Source organism: Zonotrichia albicollis, chromosome 5 (genome assembly GCF_047830755.1).
Source record: "Zonotrichia albicollis isolate bZonAlb1 chromosome 5, bZonAlb1.hap1, whole genome shotgun sequence".
Classification (NCBI taxonomy): domain Eukaryota; kingdom Metazoa; phylum Chordata; class Aves; order Passeriformes; family Passerellidae; genus Zonotrichia; species Zonotrichia albicollis.
The window spans coordinates 36200402-36220884 of NC_133823.1; the positions used below are offsets into that span (position 1 = coordinate 36200402).

Below are 20483 nucleotides of genomic sequence, written 5' to 3' on the forward strand. Positions count from 1 at the left end.
ATTTATTTTATTTTCCATTATTCCTTTCTGTAATGAAGCTATTTGCAAAAAAAAAAAAGGGGGGGGGGGATTTATTGACTACTAAATTTCTGTATCCTCTGAAATTCCTATATTATTTCCTGTGGATTTTAAGGAGTGTCTAAGTGAGAAGTATATACAGAACAATAGGAAAAAGTTCACATGCAGCAACAGCAGCAAAGTGGGGGAGGAGAAGAGGTGAGAAAGAGAGAAATTTTTACTCCCCTTCTTCTCATGAGTTAGTGTTTTAGAACTTAAAATTATTGGAAATTCTGCTGTCAGGTACAGGTGTAACAAATTTCATTTGAAAGAACACTTTGAAAAACTTTTATGAGTTTTAATACTCTTGTGTGGTGCATACCTTTCATTTACAACAAACCTTCTATTTCTTCTGAATTCTTTTGAAGGTTAGAATGTGTCTACTATATTTTTATTTTTGTAGTTTTACAACTGAAGTCTAAATCTTACCTTGACTGACACGAGGTCTATCTTAGATGTAATGCAAGAATACTGACTTTCAGAAGGGGAATATGTTTTAGATGTACTGTGTGACAGATGAATGTGGATGTTCTTGGCAAGCATGATCTTGTAACTGAGAAAAGCATGAATGGTAGTCTGGAATTTTCAACTTCGTAAAAAGATGAAAGAGTTTATGTTACAAGTACCCAGATGATTCATTCATTTATGAAAAATCTGGCATAGTGTTCTACAGTTAAATATTCATATAAATTGGAAGTCTGTCTTACCTTCTTGCCTTAGAAGTATGTCTTCTATTGTAGAAACCATTCATGTGCACTTGGAGAACTGTGATCACACTGAATTACAAGTGTTGGCAAATTATTTTTCCACACTTTGTTTCTTAAGTTCTGTGGTCTTAGTCTCATTTCCAAACAGAATAGAAGAGTTGCAGATCTTCTTTAAAGAGTGTAAATCACTCAGACATGCAATGTCTTTGAGATAAGAAATTCTCAAGTGAATTAAGTCTGAAATGGATGTTGGTGTGGGCTTTGGCTCAGCCTAACTCAAGAAGCATCAGTATAAATGTACTCGTGGCTGGAGCAAGCAGCTTGGGGGCACTGACTGAGAGATGAGCCTCAAAAGCAAAAAAAAAGGCCAAGTAGATCCAGTTTAAATATTTTTATATAATGAGAAATAAGAAGTATAAAAGGAATAGTCTTTAAAAAAACCCATAGTATCAGCAGAAATGTTGAAATTGCTTTTAAGAGTGTTATATTCTCTTTGCATAAATTGTGATTAATAAAAAATACTACTATCCCTCCTATTGACATACCTGACGTAGATCTTATCTAGTAGTTTTAGTGTTTGACTGAATTGTCACTCCAAGTATTCATTTAAGATGGTTTGGTTTGGAAGGTGTTTAAATATGTTCTCTGTAGTTTTTGTAGTGTTTCTTGTTCAAGTGACACCATAGGCTGTTTTTCTATTTGTCTCATTAGCGTTGTTATAATTACAATTATACCTGAAGGTTAAGAATGGAATTTACACCTAATGTAAATGGGGAAAATGGTAATACTGGTTGAAGAACGTAATTTTGATTGTCATTGTTGTAGAACACTTGTAATGTACTGGCATAGAGCTGGTGAAAAGTTACCACCAGTGGGATGGGACAAAACTCAAAAATTTAGGGAATTTTGATCTTTAAATTACATCTAGGATCACATAAGTATTCTTTAAAGAAACCACTTCAATTTTCCATTTACTCATTATAAGGAAATTGAAGGTCTTTGTTATGTGAGAATTAGGAACAATCAATATTAGCATTATTGTCTGATCCTCAAAATGTTCCATGTCTTTTGCAGTCTCCCTATCGTAGAATTGACAACATACTTGCCTTTATTACATATTGTCATGAACTAGTAAAGGAAAGTAAAAATATATGCATTTTCACACTTCAACATCAAGGTTAGTTTAACTTCAGACTGGCATTTAATCTCAGTTGTCTTGGCTTGTATAAGCTTCCTAAATGTTTTAAAAATATGCTGAAAGTTCTTGCATTTTTCTTAACCTTTCTTCTGAGAGCATTCCTCTTTAATGGCAGTTGCCCTGATCGGGAAAGCTGTGGAGCTCTAAATCCTTGTATCTATCCCTTGCTGCATCATCTTTTGTATGAGTGATGTTCTGATCATAAATACTGTTTGCTTCTTTCGTCCAAATTAGTTCATTTTTCATTATGTTTCAGTCAACCATCCATCTTGATCTTTATGAATGACAGAAACAGTGCTTGTACAGTGCAGAAATAACAACTTTTAAACAAGTTAATCCAAAATAAATGCTATCAATGTGGTGTTAACATGACAAAAAGGTTTTCATCTTGGAATTTCAGTTGCAGTAATTTCTTGGAAATAAGTAAAGATTTCAAAGCAACTGCTTTGGTTCAAAGTATGGTTTGGGTCAATGTTTTTCAGTAAATCTCATCCTAGATGTTAGCAGGGAAAATTTTCACATCTTAGATTTGAACTGTGTGTTTTCTTTAAGGATTAAACTGTGTAGTGAATGGTTAATTGAATGTAGAGTTTCAGATTTAGTACATTATTTAAGCACTATCATAACCTTTGAAACTTACATATTCATAAACTTATATTACAAATAATTTTTTTGATTATTCCAGTTATCACTGTGATGTGGATTGCATACATGTTATCTGGTAAAATACAGTTTCAATTAAAAGGCAGGCACTAACAGACTGGAAGGGTGAAATAAACTTCTATATTTTCATATTCTTAGAAAATTCTACTGTCTGCCTTGCAGAGTGTGTCTTTAGGAGACAGTGTAACACCTAAAAAAAATGACAGAGACTAGAATAAGTAATTTTGTATCCCTTACTGGTTTCTGCAGCCTTTTCTCAGTGTAAGGCACCGGAATATCTACGCACAGTGCAGAGAGATGCGAAGCCAGGAAAAGCTCAGCACGGGGATGTGTTTGAATTGCTATTCCTGAGGAGCATTTTGTGAATTCTCTCGTGCAGAATCTGGAACCTCTTGTGTCTTACTGAGGACAAGCATCTGTGCATGTTCCTTGAAAGAGCAAAGTAAGTATTTTAAGAAACAGCCATTAAGACAGATGTGATGCTGATTTGCATTTTTGTTGCATTTCAGTGATTTCAGTCTTTTTCTAGGATGTGGAAAACCCAGATTCATAATCTTCTTAACCCTAATGTTAAAGTTGTACCTTTCAGTTCTGTACACATAGGTAGTATCTTTCTACTGATTTTTTTCTGCTTAACAGATGCTTTAATCTGAGTTTGAAATAAACAAATAACAAAGAGAGGGTTTTTTTTTTTCATCTCGCTTTCAGAAAGTCACATTATAAAATAGTTTTTAGAGGAGTTAGTTAATCATTTGAAAGCTTATATGTTAAACTTCATGAAGTACCAAGAGACTGGTAGTTCTGGCAGTGATGATACAGGAATTAGCATTATATATTGAAAAACAGTGTGTGAAGGATTTCATCTGGAGAAACTGAAATTTCATAACTCAGCAAGCTGTTGTATTTTTCTGGTGCAGGACATAATGGTTTGGTTACACAAGAACTAGATTCATGGCAGTAGAAGACCGACAGAACCTGTCATACCTACAGCTGTAGTTTTGATTGTTGCACAGAGTTCAAACATTATTTCAGCCACAGACAGATAGATTTGCAAAGATTTTTAATACTCTAATACTAATAGAGATGGCTGTTTCATTCACGTGTAACTTAACAAAAAATCATAAAATATTTTTAATTAAAATCATTATTGTAAGTAAAATTATATAAGATTGAAATTCAAAAATTAACAGCGACTTGCTTTTACCTGCCATCACCTGGTGTTATTGAAGATAGTAAAAAGTAGTCTCAGTAACACCTCTATCTTTGAAAATCAGTTCTTTCATATGTTGCTGCAACTCAATCTTAGCAATGTTACTTTCAAGTAAGCAAAAGACATCAAATGTAAAATATAATTTCTATAGCTGTGTAATGTGTTATATACTTTGCTGACAAAAGTTGGTGATGTGTTGATAGTTTGTTGGGTTTTTTTTAAATTCACACTTGATTCTTTAGTAGAAGATATTTCATTATTCTGCATGTTGTTTTAATTTTCATGCTTTTCTTTATGCTTTATGCATTCCTTCCCTTAGAGATTTGCTCCATAGCTTATTTAGCTAGACAAGAAGGAGAAGTAAAATTAGGGATATTGCAGAAAAGTGTTTTCTGTCTTCAAAATACATGCTACCAGGCAGGATTAGTCAGCTGCATCTTAGATGGTGTCAACTATTTCAAATATGCCCTGAAGTGAAGACCTTTTGGCCCAAAGAACACTTAAACACTGTGTGTATGTAGTTTGTGGTTACTGTAACAAATAGGTTTAATATCTGTTTTTAGATATCTGTTTTACTATCTTTCTTTAAATATACTTGACTTCACATAAATATCAATTCTTGAACCCTATTAAAAAGGTTTAAGACTGGAAAGTTTTACTACCATGCACACATATAACTGCAGGTAAAGAACCTCTTATTTCTTTTGTAATTGGCTACAGATATCTCAGGGGAGGTACAGCAAGGTTCCCAAAACCAGCAAAGGCACCCTCCTGTTTTGGGTGTGTGCAGTTCAGAGAGACAGCAGCACTCATGATGCTGAAGCACGGCATCAGTTCACAGCTTTATTTGGCTTGGGCTGGTGTGTTTGATCTCTCATGTCAAATTCAAAGCAGATTTTACCCAAATTTTGGTGTGAAAAAGCATTTTTTTACCATAATTGGTTATTATAATACAGAAATTCAAAATATCTGAGCATGCTTTATGTCAGTTGCATTTAAATCCAAGTTTCTTTTCTAATCTTTAGACTGTTATTTGTAGACACTACACAATGATAAGGCAATACCTCATCATGGTGTTAAATATGAAGTTTGGGAATATCTAAGCTGCCAGAAAAATGTCAATATCCTGATGTGACATTCACAGAGCAGTGTCCTGTTTGAATTACTAAACAGCTGTCTGCACTGACAATGACACAGTTTAAAATACTTGACAATAATAAGAACTTCAAACCCTTATAAAAAGAATTTAATTATGTAAATGTACCTTATTTAAGAAGTTTTGGCTTGCAGTAATGAAATTGTGCATATATATTTTAAAATCAGCTCTCAAAATATCAATGTCAGAAAGATAATTCTCTCTCTCTCTTCCCATCCCCTGCTCCTGTCTTCTGGAAAAGATATCTGATGTAAAAATGTAGTGTCACCCTTTATTGTCTGAGAAATCTTATGAAGTAATTTAAAGTGATAAAAGTATAGTCTGTGTATTTTTATGCTATTTTGACATTTTGTGTCAGTGTCTGGTATTTTAGAGCACATCTCTTGTGATTCTTACTGAGCATTATTTTTTGGTTTTTCTGCAAGTGACAGTATGATTTCACTTGTTAAGAATTAAATCTTTCCTGGCAATTCAACACCAGATGCATTGCCTTCTGTATGGTAGAAAAATTTTGTATCTGGTTTTCCCTATATTGATTTGTATGTAAGCCTTTTTCAATGCATTTTGCTTTATTTTTTATTATATCAGCTTATAGTGCAATCAAAAGATGTGCTTGTTATTTTTACCCTAAATGGAGGCAATCCAAACAACCCCTGTCAATAAATAACACCAGCTTGGCATGGACTGCAGAATATATTGGGAAAATACACACCATAGTTTTCATATTCAGCTTCCAAAAGTATTATGTAAATAGAAAAAAAAGAAAAGAACACTGTATCATTGGATTGCAAAAACAGAATAACTTTACCATCCTGCAGTTCTGAAATTAGCTGAATTTCATAAAAAGCTTTAACAAGCTTCACAAATCTGAGATCTAAGAACTCTGATCCTTCCACTTCAAACACGTGGGCCTGTAGCACTCGATATAAAGGGAGAGCTTGTTAGCTGTTGGCAACAGAAGTCCTTTCTGAGCCGTGCCAGCCAGCGGGGGACACTTCATGCAGACGAGCATTGTGCATAAGCCCGGCGCCATTGAAGGCAACAGCAAAACACTGATGTGACATTGTGCTGATCAGCACAGGGCACAACACGATTGACAGAAGTGCTTGCTGAACAATTATCTGTTTTCATGGGTTTTTCTGGCTTGTAAAACGAGAGCATTTGAAAAGATAGAAATATCCTGTGTATAAACTACAGCAAAACATAACCCCATTTGACCAAATTAGAATATCACATTGCTTTTATGTGCATTTTCTTCATATTTAGACATTATCATCAAATACATTTTTATGTCTTAGGAAAAACAAGTTTTTCTGCCCAAACACAAATGTGATACAGGATTCCTTTATAGATAAGTGCAAACTTGTGGACAAGAATAATCAGTCAGGCTTCATAAAGCTTACAGCTGAAGGTCGTGGCTAAAACAAAAAGTGACATCAATGTTAATACACTCTTATTAAAAGACTAGGTTTAAAGTCAATGTACAACTACTTGTATCATCAAGTGAAAATGCAAAGCTTGCATTTATATTATCAGAGGTTGATATATTATCTGTTGAGTTCTGTCTTTATGCTAGATGAACATGTACTAGATATATTAAATTCATTTATGACAACGAAAAATGTATACATTATCAGGGTTTTTTTAGTTCCTGAGGTTTTTTATAGCTTTTATATAATTTTGAATTTCTATTTCAAAATTATGCTTTAGCTGTATTGCTAATAAGCTATGCACTGTGATATCCATGGTGCTTTTTCAGTAGTGAAGCTGCTTTTGTTTTTGCATTGAACAGCCAATGATAGAATTGACTGCTGTTTTTACTACTGGTTTTTTAAATCGATTTAAGAAATGAATGAAAGAGTTCATAAGATAATTGGTCACCATTTCATTACCTAAAATGTGAATTTACATTTTTTGAGCATATATTGAAGCTTGAAAAATATGGACTATGTTGGACCCAGAATTGCTGGTAATGCTGTGTGGGTAACAAAAAGGACAACTCTCCTTGGTTCTCCCTATTGAGTATTTCTAACAAAGTGTTTCTAACCAGATCAGCAGTTGGATTTTGTCAGAGGATTTCCCAATCTACCAGGTTTAAAGTGACTGGAGCAGGCTGGAGCCAGACTCCCAATGGATCCAACTGCCTGCTCCTGCAGGAGCCAGCACGGCCCCAGGGATGGGACCTGGACCACGGGCTGGCAGTGCAACAGGCTGGGAGCTGGGCTTTGCCACAGGCACAAACAGGACAAAAGAACAGTGGGAAATCAGAGAAAGAGAAGAGCACAGTGTTATCCACCTTTCTGCTCAGTCAGGGTTATTTTAAGTTAGAAAGCTTCCTCTCAGTGAAGTTTTTTATTGTTTTTTTTTTTTTTTTGCTCACAAATTACAATCTGAGTATAAACAACATGGGGACTGCGTATTCACAGGAGCTAGGATACTGAACAGAAGACACATAAACCATGCAAGCTGATGGAGAATGGTTCTTTTTGTGAATCCCAATTGGATGTGATACTAGGCTGAAGCTTTTTATTAGATGCATCTGTGAAATAACCATTCATGGCCTGAAAAGCTTTCTAGAATTCTCTTAGAGGTAGTGAAATCACTTTCTTTTTCTGCTTAAAATCCAATTTCACCTTTACTGGTAACAAATGCAGAAGTAACTGCCACGGATGTCTTAAGATTCATGACAGCAAAGAGGGACATAGACTCTGTCTTCCTGATTAGGGTGAAAGGAGGAGTTTTGGTTTTAATTTGTGTTTATGTGCTTTGCCTTCAAGAGAATCGGAGTAGAAGTGTTGAGAGCAAGAACCAAAAATCTCTCTGGGGATTGGACTCATGGCAAGGCTAAAGTCTTACAACTTGTCCTCCTCACCCTATCTCTGCAGTTTCACATCTTGTAAAATAATGTTAATGGAAAACACAGCCAAATGATTCCACAGTTTTATATAATAAATGAGTATGGAAAGGAGCCCCAGAATTTTTGTTCAAGCATGTGCTCAGACCAGATCTTATTGAATCTTATTCTCACATCTAGATCCACTTAATTCTTGAACAGTTTAAGGGTACTCCAAAGCTACTCTGGGGAAATTGGGCAAATTGCTCTGGTATTTCACCTTTCACTCTCTGTAGTAGTATAGCTTTTGTTGTTTTACTGTGACTTTTAAAACTTAGATCTGTTGCTGCTTATTCTATGTCTGTGTAAAAAAAAAAATTAAAAAATTGGGAAAGCTTTAAGAAAACCAGAAAATTTTTAGCTTTAAAAATAAATATATAATTGATCAAAGAAATGTGATTAAACATTTATGTGCCAGTGCATGGTGTTTTGGTAGCTTAATACAGTTGGTATGAGTAAAAACTAAATTCCAGGTCTGTGCAGCCAGATACTTCTGTCTGCTGTTGCTGGGAAAAGGAATGAGGAGAACAGGCTGAGAACATGAATAGTTAAAAGAATTCTTAAACAACTCCAACAGAAACTTTTTGCAGCTCTGTGCCCCTTAACACCTTGACCATCAGCAAGAGCTTGGTTTGATTGGAGCTTTGTTTTTCTTACAGAGATGGTTTTTAGTGCCTTCTGAAGTTCCCCAAGTCAGAGATATGTGGAATGAGCAAAGGGCAGTTAATATCTTGAAAGCTATCAGGCTTTCTAAGGACTCATTAAAAATTAAAAAACCCAAAAAACTGTAGATACTGATAAGTCAAAATTTACTTGGCATTCACTTTATAGTATAACACCTGATAACCTGATGATACCATCTAGGTTTAATTAATGTTAGGTCTTTGTTCAAATCTACAAAATTGGTAAGAAGAATAATTTCCTTTAACAGTTAACAAGAATGTGCACTTTTGCAAAAATGCTTTATAGCAATAAAAATTATGATTTGGGCTTTTTTAAATTTTAGAATTGCTTATGAAGTATATTTCCTAATTACTTTTAAGATTTAAAATATGCATACAAAGAAATTAGCTTTTCTAGAGCGATAATTCCGAAGCAATCAAATTGTTTCCTGCAAATTACCCAACAAAAAATGCTATTTCATTCAATTGACTGGATTTTTTTGTTACAACTTACGACATGAAAATTCTTATCCTAGACCTAAGTTGCACAGATGCTTGTCTAATTCTTTTCTGAGGACAAAGATGCCTAATATGGTTTATAGAAAGACAAAAGAAGCGATGAGGGATTACTGCCAGGGTATCTTTCAGGAATGAAAATCCAAATGGGCATTTGATAACAGCTCCTTAGCTGGGGAGTAAGGCATGTCCTTCCTTTGGCTTGCAGGCAATCCTCGCCTAGGGCAGAGCAAATTTAGAGTGTCCAAAACCCAGCATGTGGTGCAGTCCTCTCTCCAGGGTGAGTTCTGGGTCAGTTGGCCCCACAGTGTGTCCTGTTTCTCCAGTCCCACACACATGTGAGCAGTGGATGAGGAGGAGTGGACTCCCATCCATTCTAGAAGTCTGCATCTCCAGGAACAGCAGGGCCATTGATGTTAAATTATGAGGAAGAGTAATTCAGGGCGATTTTAATTTTTATACCAACATACATAATTATTTATGTAAAAAAGCATAGACACATAACTTTTTAGAAACTCATTAGAAATCCTCAGTGTGACAAAAAATATCTTGAGACAGCACTTCAGCAGAGTGTTCTTACACAAGAATTGTAGGGATTTATAAGAAACCACATCACCACACACACAGCTGATGAGAAATAAAAAGAATATATATGAATGCCAGAACTAAAGAAAAAAAAAAACAACAACAAAAACAAAAAACAAAACCCCAAACCTGTTTGATGTATCAACTACATTAGCTTTTAAAATAACTTTAGATTAAGTCTGCTCTGGTTTGGGGATAACTTCCTGATCAATACTTTTAAGCCAAAGCAGAGAGAATGAGAAGCCAGCTGGAGAGGAATTTCTTCTGTGAGCCAGGTAGGCTAATAGGAGCAATACATATATCTTTTAGAAGGCTGTTCCTTAGCTGTAATAGAAGACTAACAAAAATGAAATATTTTCAATGATCAGAGGCTTTTTTAAAACTGCAGAAGATGGGCAATGTGACAGGTTTTATTAGGAAAAAACTTAAATGTGTAATTAACTTTGTTCTTTGTGATTCAGTTTTGAATTAGACTTCTTACACATTGTGCCCTCCTTTCTATTGCTCTTTAGTAATCTGTTCCTCACAAAAATACTTTTTTTTCTTCATGACAGCTGGAATTAGGGAAACAGATGTGTTCAGGTTAGGATATTTACTTCTGCAAGACCTGAATAGATGTAAAGGGACACGGTCTGTCTAAGAGGGAAAACCAGAACAGAACTGATTGCACAAGATCTCTCTCAAGAGAAGGGAAGCCAGGTATTGTGCTACCTTGGATGTATATAGGGGCACAGCAGCTCTGTGTGCGCACAGTCTTAAGCAAAAGGTAAAAAAGGTATTTTGTTGTCCCTTAGCTGCCATCCAAATTAAATGGATTTGCTCCTCATCTGCTGTGCACACAGTTCCCACAGCTCAGCTGATCTGTCATGTGTTGTTAAACCAGTAAATTATTTATGTACCTAAACCTGCAGGCAAAGTAGTGCACAAAGAGATAAATCTACCAAGTTAGATTTAATTAAAAAATAATTTAAAGGTTTTGAATTCTTAGCATAAACCAGATGATTTTGAGGCTGAGCATTTGGAAAATATAACAAGAACATCATCACAGATTTTTAAAAATTAACCTGTAGACTATTTTGTAGTCTTGCAGAACTGGGACTTCCATTTGATTTTAATTTCATTGCATGTCAGTAATCCCATTTCTCTCTCCAAAAAGATTTGTAAAGAAAAGAAGTAGAGGTTAATACTAATAAAATACTAAGATACCTGGATATTAAGCATGTATAGACTAAGTTCTTGTTTAATATTCCTGGGTGTGTTGTGGGATAGATCCCTCTGCATTGCAAGGAAAAAAAGAAATTACTTCCCACTGAAATGGCACAGCACCTGAGTAACTTTTAGCAAATTCATTACCATGAGAATAAATGCAGAATGTTCATGAATAAAAAGACATGATCAAAGTCCTTGTCTTATCTGTTGGGGTATATGTACCTGGCAGCTGACTTCCAGGCTTCTGTGGCAGCTCCACAACTCTTTGTTCTGAGTCTTACATGTTAATTCAGCATTTGAGAATACATACAGAGAGAGTCACCCCATTTTATTTTCGGAAAACAAAAAAAGATGAACTGCAGTTGAACTAGAAACAAAAGAAAAAAATCCTTTTTTGCCTTTCAAATATCTCGAAATCATACAGACAACATCTAGATTTTTAAAAAAGAAAAAACTGAGGGTTTTTTTGTTGGCACAGTGTCTGAATAATGTTGCATTTTGCATTCTCAGATGAGATCAGTGACCACAGATATCTTTGGGAAATTACCTGATTATCTTGTGCAAATAGAAGTTTTTCTGCAGCTAGATAATGTATACATATATGGAATCTGAAAAATTATATTAAAAATTTGTCATATGAATTTTAAAATAAATTTTTTGTCATTCAATTATTGAAATAACTTTTTTTGTACTCAACTTCCTACTTAACTTCCTTAAGAACTTCCTGCTAAATTCTCTGGTTTATTACATTTTATGTTTTCATAGTGTTTCTCATTGTCTCTTCTCTCTTTTCTTAAGGGAGTTTTTGGTGTACTTGGCAGTTGTCTTCATCATTTTCTGAACTTTATATTTTGATTCTTGAAATTGGGAAGCAATAACTACTAATGCTGTTTTTAATTAAAGAATAATATGCATAATAATGTTTTTGGAACATCCTCTATACTCTTTCCCATTTCTTTTGCATGTTTTGTACACCTTTGAATACCTGTTTGATTCTGTGGCAGGATATGAATATTGAATTAAGATAATCAATGAACTTGTTCTAAGTATTTTAAAACACTATATATTCTTTGGATATTTTACTTTTCTCTCAATTTTGAATGAATCAACTTTAAACATTATTTCTTATTAACCTTGTAATTCACCTTATATTCCTCTGTCTTTAAAATGATCTGTGATACTCTCCTCTTGAGTAATTAGAAGTAGCAGTAACAAGAAACAGAGATGAATAACTGTTGTTTATAACTTTCTAGTTTTATCTTTTTGTCATTTAATATATGACCAGTTGAAATAATTTTTTTTTCCAAAGACTGTCTATTCACAGCCATTTTTTCCCACTGGTAGCATAATTTTCTAAGAGCCTTGTCATTGGTTTTCCAGATAACTTTTGTTTAGATAAACTGCTATTCCCAAGTACCATAGTACATCTTCAGGATTTATGTTTTCTGAATTCTGCTGAGTTTCCACATTTAGGCATTTTTCCCATTCTTTGTTTATTGCCAGCACTCTGTTTCCACTCTGCTCAAAACTGAAGCCATCTCCTCTGCATTAAAAAGGAGAGCAAGAAGCTGTTACCAGTTGGTCTGAGGGAATGTAGGAAATGGAGGAATATCTACAAGCCCATCATATTTATGGGGTGACTTATATAGAGAGTCTGGGAAACCTTTACAATCGAGCACTGGGGAACCGATGCACCCAGTTCATTCCACACAGTGACCTGGCTCATGATTTTATAAAAGCAAATATACCCCACCCTGCTGTCAGCCTTTTAAAATGCAGCTAAATGTTACTCTGACATTCTCCAGAAAAATACCAAGTTATCTTCTCACAAGATGCATACTCTCAAATACAAACTGGATAATTACTTCTGCATGTCTAGTTCTGTTTAAATATTAAAAATATATTTCAGTTTATAATTTTGCAAAGGAGACATAAATATATTTTTTAAAAAGGGAGAGAGCAGAAAATAGCAATTTTTTAGGTAGAAACTGCTATTTTGTTGGAGGTACTCTGGGATGTGCCCACAAAATGTTACTAGAATCTGAGAAGAAAAAGAAATAAAATAATTTCAGTACCATATAATCAGTGTGTGCAATAGATCAAAGATATGTACAGTATCCTTGATGTAATTTCTTTCTCAGCTGTATGAATCCAGTGGATTTATTTGCATTTTCTTTCATATTGTAAGATATATACAACTCAGGGACAATTAGTAATAAAGAAACATTAAGTACCAGAAATTAATCTCCTCAATGTTTTTTGGAGGGTTTTTTTTTTTTTTTTGCCTGGAGGGTTGATTTTATGGCTTTAGAGCAATTACTATTTATCATCTCTTGGTTTACGGGAAAGAATTAGAGTTATTAGCTATTAAATTATCCATGAAAATTTGACACTATACTAGACCAAACAAACCCTGGGGCTTGCTGATTTTCCCAGTATGAAACATCTGTGACTTCAGCTAGAGAGAACTTAACATTGTCTAATTAGATTTCTAAGATTTATAAGGCTCAAATGATCTATTATTAGAAACCTGAAAATTGGAGCAAAAGTTGAAACTTGCATTTACTGAAGATTATTTTAAAACATTTTTAACACAACTGTGTGTTGCTAAATACTACTAGCTTATAATTGGTGAAGATTACCAGATAATATATTATAGTCCATAACGACAGCAGTCCAGGAAAAAATGTGCTGCCTACAATTGTAAATAAGTCTCACCTTTTGACTACAGTAATTAAAAACACTTTATTTAAAATGCTGCACTAATTATATGCTTATTTTTTATATTCCAATTTAAATATAGTTTATATTCTCTTGTGGTCTGCTGAGGCAAAAATTAGAGTTTGCATATTTTCCTTTTTGCAATATTATCACTCATGGACAGGGAGAGATAATCATCAGTCACCAGCATAGAAGAGTGGGTTTTTATTGGCTCTGATTCCAAGTCTGACAGTGAATTAGATACTATTTCTTTCTTTGAAGTCAATATGGCTTCTTAACATGGTAATTAGATATTTCATTCTGTCTTCAATTATTGGATCTAAAAATGGTTCAGAAATTTCAATCTGTTAAAATAAAAATAGCAATATAGTATAATCATTGTTGCTATATTGAAATATTAGGGAAGATTATTATGGTTGCAAAGAACTTGGAAATTAGGAAGGGGAGGAATCAGAATTATTGCTCACTCTTGGTTTGTACCTTTTGGATTTGGATTAGAGCAATCTTTAGTTACAGGATCCCTTTCTTATTGAATCACAAAGTAAATACTGCTTGGATAATAAGCAGCTTCTCAATATTTTCTCATGTCCTAATTGTTCATTGCATTGTCCCATATATTATTTACTCTTGTCTATTCAATTCCTGCTGTAAAGAAGAAATGATTAATTTCCTCAAGTGTTCTTCAACCAGCAGTGTGCATCAATATACTATCTGAATTTTTCACAAACACTAATTAATCTTCATTACCTACTTCTGGAGGAGGGGTGGAATTAACCCCAATTTGTTGAAAGGAAACAGAATTACAGGGAGTGAAAGGTCACAAATGACCATAATGTGGGTAACATTTACTGCTTAGTTTCTGAGTGTTACTAAGGATTTATTTATGGAAAATTTATATTAATTTCCATTTCATTTATAAGAAAGAAACATTTCACTACATCAGATAATAGTAATAAAAAAATTTAAAAACTGAAGTAATAATTAAGCATGAGAAATCTGCTCTTCTCAGTTGCTGAAGTCAGGAAGAAAAACTTTTTCCATAGAATAGAATTTGAGAGTGTGAGCCAGGAAGCTATTCTTTCTTCTTTCTGTATTTTTTTCTTTCTGTTGTATTTTATATATTTTTTCCATTTCTATAGTAAGCCAGACAGAGGTCCTAGAGTGAACAACTTCCTTCATTACTGTGCTTTGATTCCATGGGAGATCTACTCACTGTCCTGGAAAAAATGGAATCATTTAAGAACATGTGTATGTGATCTTGTAGTTAAGATATTCTGTTTTACCAATAGGTAGGTTAGTTAATTTTGTGCTGAAAATGAGAAACTCAGCTTGAGTGCTTGACTTTATGATTTCAGAGACATCAGTTATTTTTGCTGCTGATTTCTTTGTGTTCATTCCTTGACTTGAGGAGGTGTGGGGAGAGGCAAACTATAAAAGGCAAAAAATCTTCATGAAAGGAATATTTTTTATTTATAAAGAATATATTTAATAAGCTTTGTGGCAAACTCAAAATTCACAGTCCACTAGTACCAAAATTTTCCAGTATATGGCTCCTCCCTCCGTGGCTGTAGCTGGGAAAGACTTATGAGAAAAACAGTCATTAGTATGGCTAGAGAATTCCTCCTAGCTCTGAGGGATTCTGTGTTTGTGGGTTTTGGGTGTGGAAGGATTTTTGAAACCTCTGAAAACATAGCAATAATGTTTTAATCTTTTGAGATTTTAATTAAATATTCCTCTCTATGAACATTCTTTTTATAAAAGCCTTGAATATAGGTAAATTTTCTAAGAATTCTGCAACCCAACTTGGATATAAATTAGTTTACATGAAAAACCTTAGCACAGAAGTTACCTGCTGAGTTACAGCCCTTCATTCAAAGCTTAGAGGTCCTAAATTAAATAACATTTTGGAATAGGCACAATATCAAGTTTGTATCTCATTTTTCTTTGGGAAGATTTTTAAGCCCTCATGACAAAATATTTCCAGAAATTTTAGTTCAAATAAGAACCTGGCTATGTGGTATTTTCATACAAAATGAATTATGGTAATAAAGCTTGAGGGAATTGAAGTGACAGCCTTAGTAAAGGGAATTATTTTGTAATTTAAATGTCAGGTGGTAATTCTGGGTATGTTTACTATTACAGTAATGAATACTGAAAAATATTATGGAAGTTGTGCAGGTTGCCAGTACCATGTCCTAATATTTCCATTACAAAAACATTTGTATGTTTGTTATAATAGTCCATGATTACACATCTGTACACTAGTGTTTTGCTATTACCTTCTAGAATTATATACAAACATCTGTAAAATTACTTAATTGTTCTCCCTTTTTAATGTGATATTAAGTGGCACAATTTAACATAATTTCAAAATCTTGTTGCAAGTTCATAGTCAAGACTGGTCTGTTCTAGGAAGGGGATTTTGAGTGGAAGCAGTATTTTCTGTATCCATAAAAAAACTAAAGGCATAAGTGCTAAAGCTCTTTTCCATTGTTGCTTTTCTGCTGAGTCTTGATATATCCACTTTAGAGTAGAATATATGGCCAAAGTGACTCTGTGTGTTTGCTTGCACTGCTGCCTCATTTGCTCTCAGACCTCGAATGTGTTATTATTCAGCTGTGCTGAGCCTCATGTCTGATTTCCCAAAATTTTGTATCAAATCTCCTACCACATAAAAGATGCCAGTTATGCTTCAGTTGAAGATCTTGAAGAGATGAAGCAATATTTACATTTTGTATAGATCTTAAAAGTGATAAATTAAATGAACAGGTGATGCTCTCTGCTTGCTGGCATGCCACAGGATATGAGCAGATGTAATAAATACAAGATTATATTAAGTTTTAAGTTTTACTTTATGAATATATTTTAAGAAAATCTATCATCTAAAGCATAGTAACTTGCATTTATACTTTAAAAACTATTATTGAAAAACTATTTTGCATGATTCCAAGAAAATAATGAAGACATTATTTAAAATTATTTAGTATAGCCTATTACACTTAATCCATGTATCCCTTTCAGGATGTGTTAGTTAAACTATTCATTTTTAAATTGTATATCAAATTTAATTTTAAGAGTAACTGATGTTTTGGTTGATTATAACTGCTAAATTTGTGCCATCTTGATGCTGCCACCTTCAGGCAAAGAGGAGGGCAGTAGAAAGCAAAACCAGATCCTTAGCTCTAACTAAAGCTGAACTTCTACTTATTCATACTTATTCAAACCACCTTGTTTCTAGATGAAAGCTGCTTCAGCAAGAGCTCAAGATTCCCAGATTTACAGAGTGTCTTGAAAAAACATGTTTTCAGGCATTTGCTTAACAAAAGAAGTTTCAGAGAGGATTTTGTTTACTCAGGGAATGGCCACAGCCTTTTTTATCCATAATTAAATTCTTTGTGAACTTTACAGGGTAGGCATGCTTGGTTATAAAGTTACACTAGTGAAAAAACAATGGAAAAGTGTAGATAAAAAGGAATCAAGATTTTACTGGTTCAAAGTTTGTCCGCTTTACTATTCAGGAACATGCAGGAACACATGGTCCCTTGGGTAAGACCAAAAGTCAATATTGTCAGGTATCCTGTTACTGGCAGTAACCAGTAACACTTCCCTAGTGAAGAGGGAAATTGCATAATGATACTGTGCTAGAAAGCCAGCCCATGAGAAAGTGTTTGAGATTCAGGAGCCAGTATGTATACCCTGAGTAGATATTTCTTCCACAGATTTGTCTAGTTGCTTTCAAAATCATATACCTTTCCTGCTGCTCATGTTTTCCTAGCACATTCTGTACTTTGGCTCATCCTCAGTTTCTTTATTGTTGAAGTTTTTTGTCTCAGAAGTCAAAGCAACACAGCTGAAACAGCATTTGTGTGTTTTTATGTGAAGGTGTGACAGTTTTCTTTCTTTTTCTGTTTCTTTCCTGATATTTCATAATATTTTATTGCTTTTTAATGAGAATTGAGAAATGTACAAAAAATCTACAAAGATCTGAAGATCTCAAGCTGGGGTAGTATTAGTCAATGGATAGTTAAGGTTGAGTTTGACTTTTTTCCTCTCCTTATGTTGCACTGCATTTCTCTACATTAAATTGTATATTCCATTTTATTGTCTCTGTCACAGATAGTACTTGTTATTATGGTCCTGCATAACTTCATGGACTTGTCACCTCACTAGTCACTTCCTGGGTAATTTATGGTGTGAGTCTCTTAAATGGCATAGGTCTTAATCCTTACTCTTGTGGAACTCAGTTAGTAATTTTCTCTGTGATAGTTCACCATTATTCCATACTTTCTCTTGTCATACTTTCATAAAATTACTGTTCCACATGAGAGACTGTTTTTCTCTAAACAACAGCCTGATCCTGATTTTTCTTTGATGAATTGTGGCTGATGGAATTTATGCATCATATGGAAGCCTGAGTAAATCAGATGGGATGGATCCTGTGGCTTGCCCATTCCTTTAAAAATTCCAGTCAATCTGCCAGGCATTCCTTGCCTTTCAAATGCTGACTCTTGTCCATAACATCTTATTTATCTGGGTGCCTTTTAATACTTTTCTTCAGAGTAATTTGCACTAGTTTGTTTGCTGCAAATGTCATCTTAATGCTCTGCAGTTTTCTAAGTCTTCCTGTTTGTTCTGCTAAAAATTCTCACCAGGTTAATTATTGTCAAAGCCTCTGGTATGGAAACAGTGTTAAGTGAAAGTTTACACACCGTCCTTAGTTGTTAAGGTCCTTCATCCCTGAGTTCCTTTAGAACTTGAATAAATACTGTCTGATGGTTACTACTGATTCATTTATTTATTCTTTGATCTCTTCCATTGACCCTTAGCTTCACTTTTATACTTTCTTAGTACTCTGTAGAAAGGATTTCCCATATATGCAGCTCCCCAGCCTCTGGGTCACCACAGATGCAAAACATCAATTTGGCTGTTTGTGCTTGTTTTATACCTTAATCCTTTGTTGACCTTAAAGACACTGTGATGAGCTTTCTGCTTCTGATGTGCCTTAACAAGGATTTACTTCTGGGTTTTGTGCTTTTTTACTTTTTCTGCAAATTTTTAATGGCCTGTCTTATTTGCATTTCTTCACTGAAACTGTGAGAACTTATGATTGTCCTTTCCTAACTCAGACACAGCTTCACTATTTTTTCTGATTTCTCATTGTCAATTTTGTCACTATTCTGTATACATATTGGTTTCATTTTGGAGCTTCCTTATCTCTTTGTGGAATTGTTGTAGTTATTCTGAATCTTGAGGATTTAATTCTTGTACAATTTCTGCAATGCCTTTAAAGATTCAGCTTTAAATTTGTATTTTTTCCTTCTGAGTAAGTCCTCACACTTTACTATAGTATCTTCTTTTTTAAATCAAGTATAACCACAGTGATTTTATTACAATTGCTATTTACTTTGGTTTTATTTCTGCAAGGATATATTGAAGTGTGTGCATTATGATTACTGATAAAGAGCATCTGTTTAATAATAATATCCTTTTCTGTCTTACCTGTATGTCATGCCTTCCAGTACTAATATCCCAATAGTTGTCATCCATCCCTTCAGCTTCTGATCTGATTATTCTGTCAATAGCCTTATGTAAGAGCAGCTATTCTCATGTGATAATTTTATTTCTTAAACTTTATATGTGTCATTGCTTCACTCTCCTCTGTTTCACTGTCAGTGTATTCTGACAGTTTTCTGTTGTTTCTTGCTCGAATATTTCCAACATCTGTCCTAACCTTCACTTTAGGATACAGAATGTTTTGACTTTGTGGTGGTTGAGCACATCATGAGTACAACAAATTTCGGCATGTCTTGGTTGAAGGCTTTCTAAAATATACATTGGCATTTCTTTTTTTTAACTTTAAAATATTGATTTGACCCTCTTGGTACAAAAATGCAGCAACTTGGATTTCATAATAGTTGAAGAGAAGCCTGACCTTCCTCTATAAGCTTCCTCCCTTCCTGACCCCTTTCTGATGATCTTGATACTTCTTTTTTCACTGTGTGAATCGAAACTACATTTCTGCTTTTCATCCTCTATAACATTTCTGTCTTGTCTTCTGTATTCTGGGAGAAGTTTCAGGAATCCTAGCACAGAGAACCTCTTTTTAGCTTTCTGTGCAGCTTGGTCCAGTTTTGCTTCTGTAGCTTCTGGTTTATTTTTCCTGTAATGCAGAACCATGGACCATGACTGTGATTTTCTCCAAACCCATTTAGACACGTTGTGCAGTCCTCTTCTTTTGTACTCACAGCCATGTCACTGTGCATTTCTTTCAGAGATTACAAACTAACCTAGATGAGTAAGAGCAGAATTATTCACCCTTGTAACCAGCTGCTTCTTTTCCCATGGGCTGTCTAGCACAGCAAGACTCTCCTTTCTACAAGATACACATGGTAACATTTGAGAAAAACCTGTCACCACTTCCACTAGAGACACATTTCCATGTCACAAGACAGCAGCTCAGGATTTGGAAATGGGAGTTTTCCATAGTGCTTTGGAATGATTCCTTTATTCTCGGTATTATGTCTGTGTTTCTTTTGCTTGATATTGGAGGGGAGCTTTGTTTGTCCTGTAGCTGAGGTAATCTGACTTTTTACTTTAACATTTTGTCCCTTTGGTCTCCCCCACAGCTGAACTTGCAATAAATTCACCTTCTTTCCCTCTCTTTGCTGTCCCATCCAGTTCAAGGGCTTTGCTCACCTTCTTTGCAGAAGTACCCAAAGCCTCAGGTGAGACTGTGATGAAGGGGTCTGGAAAAGAAAGTAAGGGGTGTTCTTTCAGACTGCCTAATACATCTGAAACTTTTTTAACTTCTCAGTCACATAAAGAAAATTGAACAAAACCAGAGTGTAAATTGGCACATTATATTGGGTTCATGAAAGAGAAGTGAGAAAATGACTGCTTTTGAAC

At 34.4% G+C, this 20483-nt stretch overlaps 1 protein-coding gene across 30 annotated transcripts in view; it reads left to right on the plus strand.

Annotated features, from left to right (window-relative positions):
* TENM3 (teneurin transmembrane protein 3) overlaps nt 1–20483 on the plus strand; it is a 1287129-nt gene that overhangs the window by 245430 nt on the left and 1021216 nt on the right. For 28 of the 30 annotated variants that reach the window (XM_074541312.1, XM_074541314.1, XM_074541319.1 and 25 more), the window contains exon 4: nt 2875–3067. The exons of the other annotated variants lie outside the window; for them this stretch is intronic. The gene's annotated coding sequence lies outside the window, so the exon portion shown is untranslated. The remainder of the gene's footprint in view (nt 1–2874; nt 3068–20483) is intronic. 30 annotated transcript variants of the gene reach the window in all.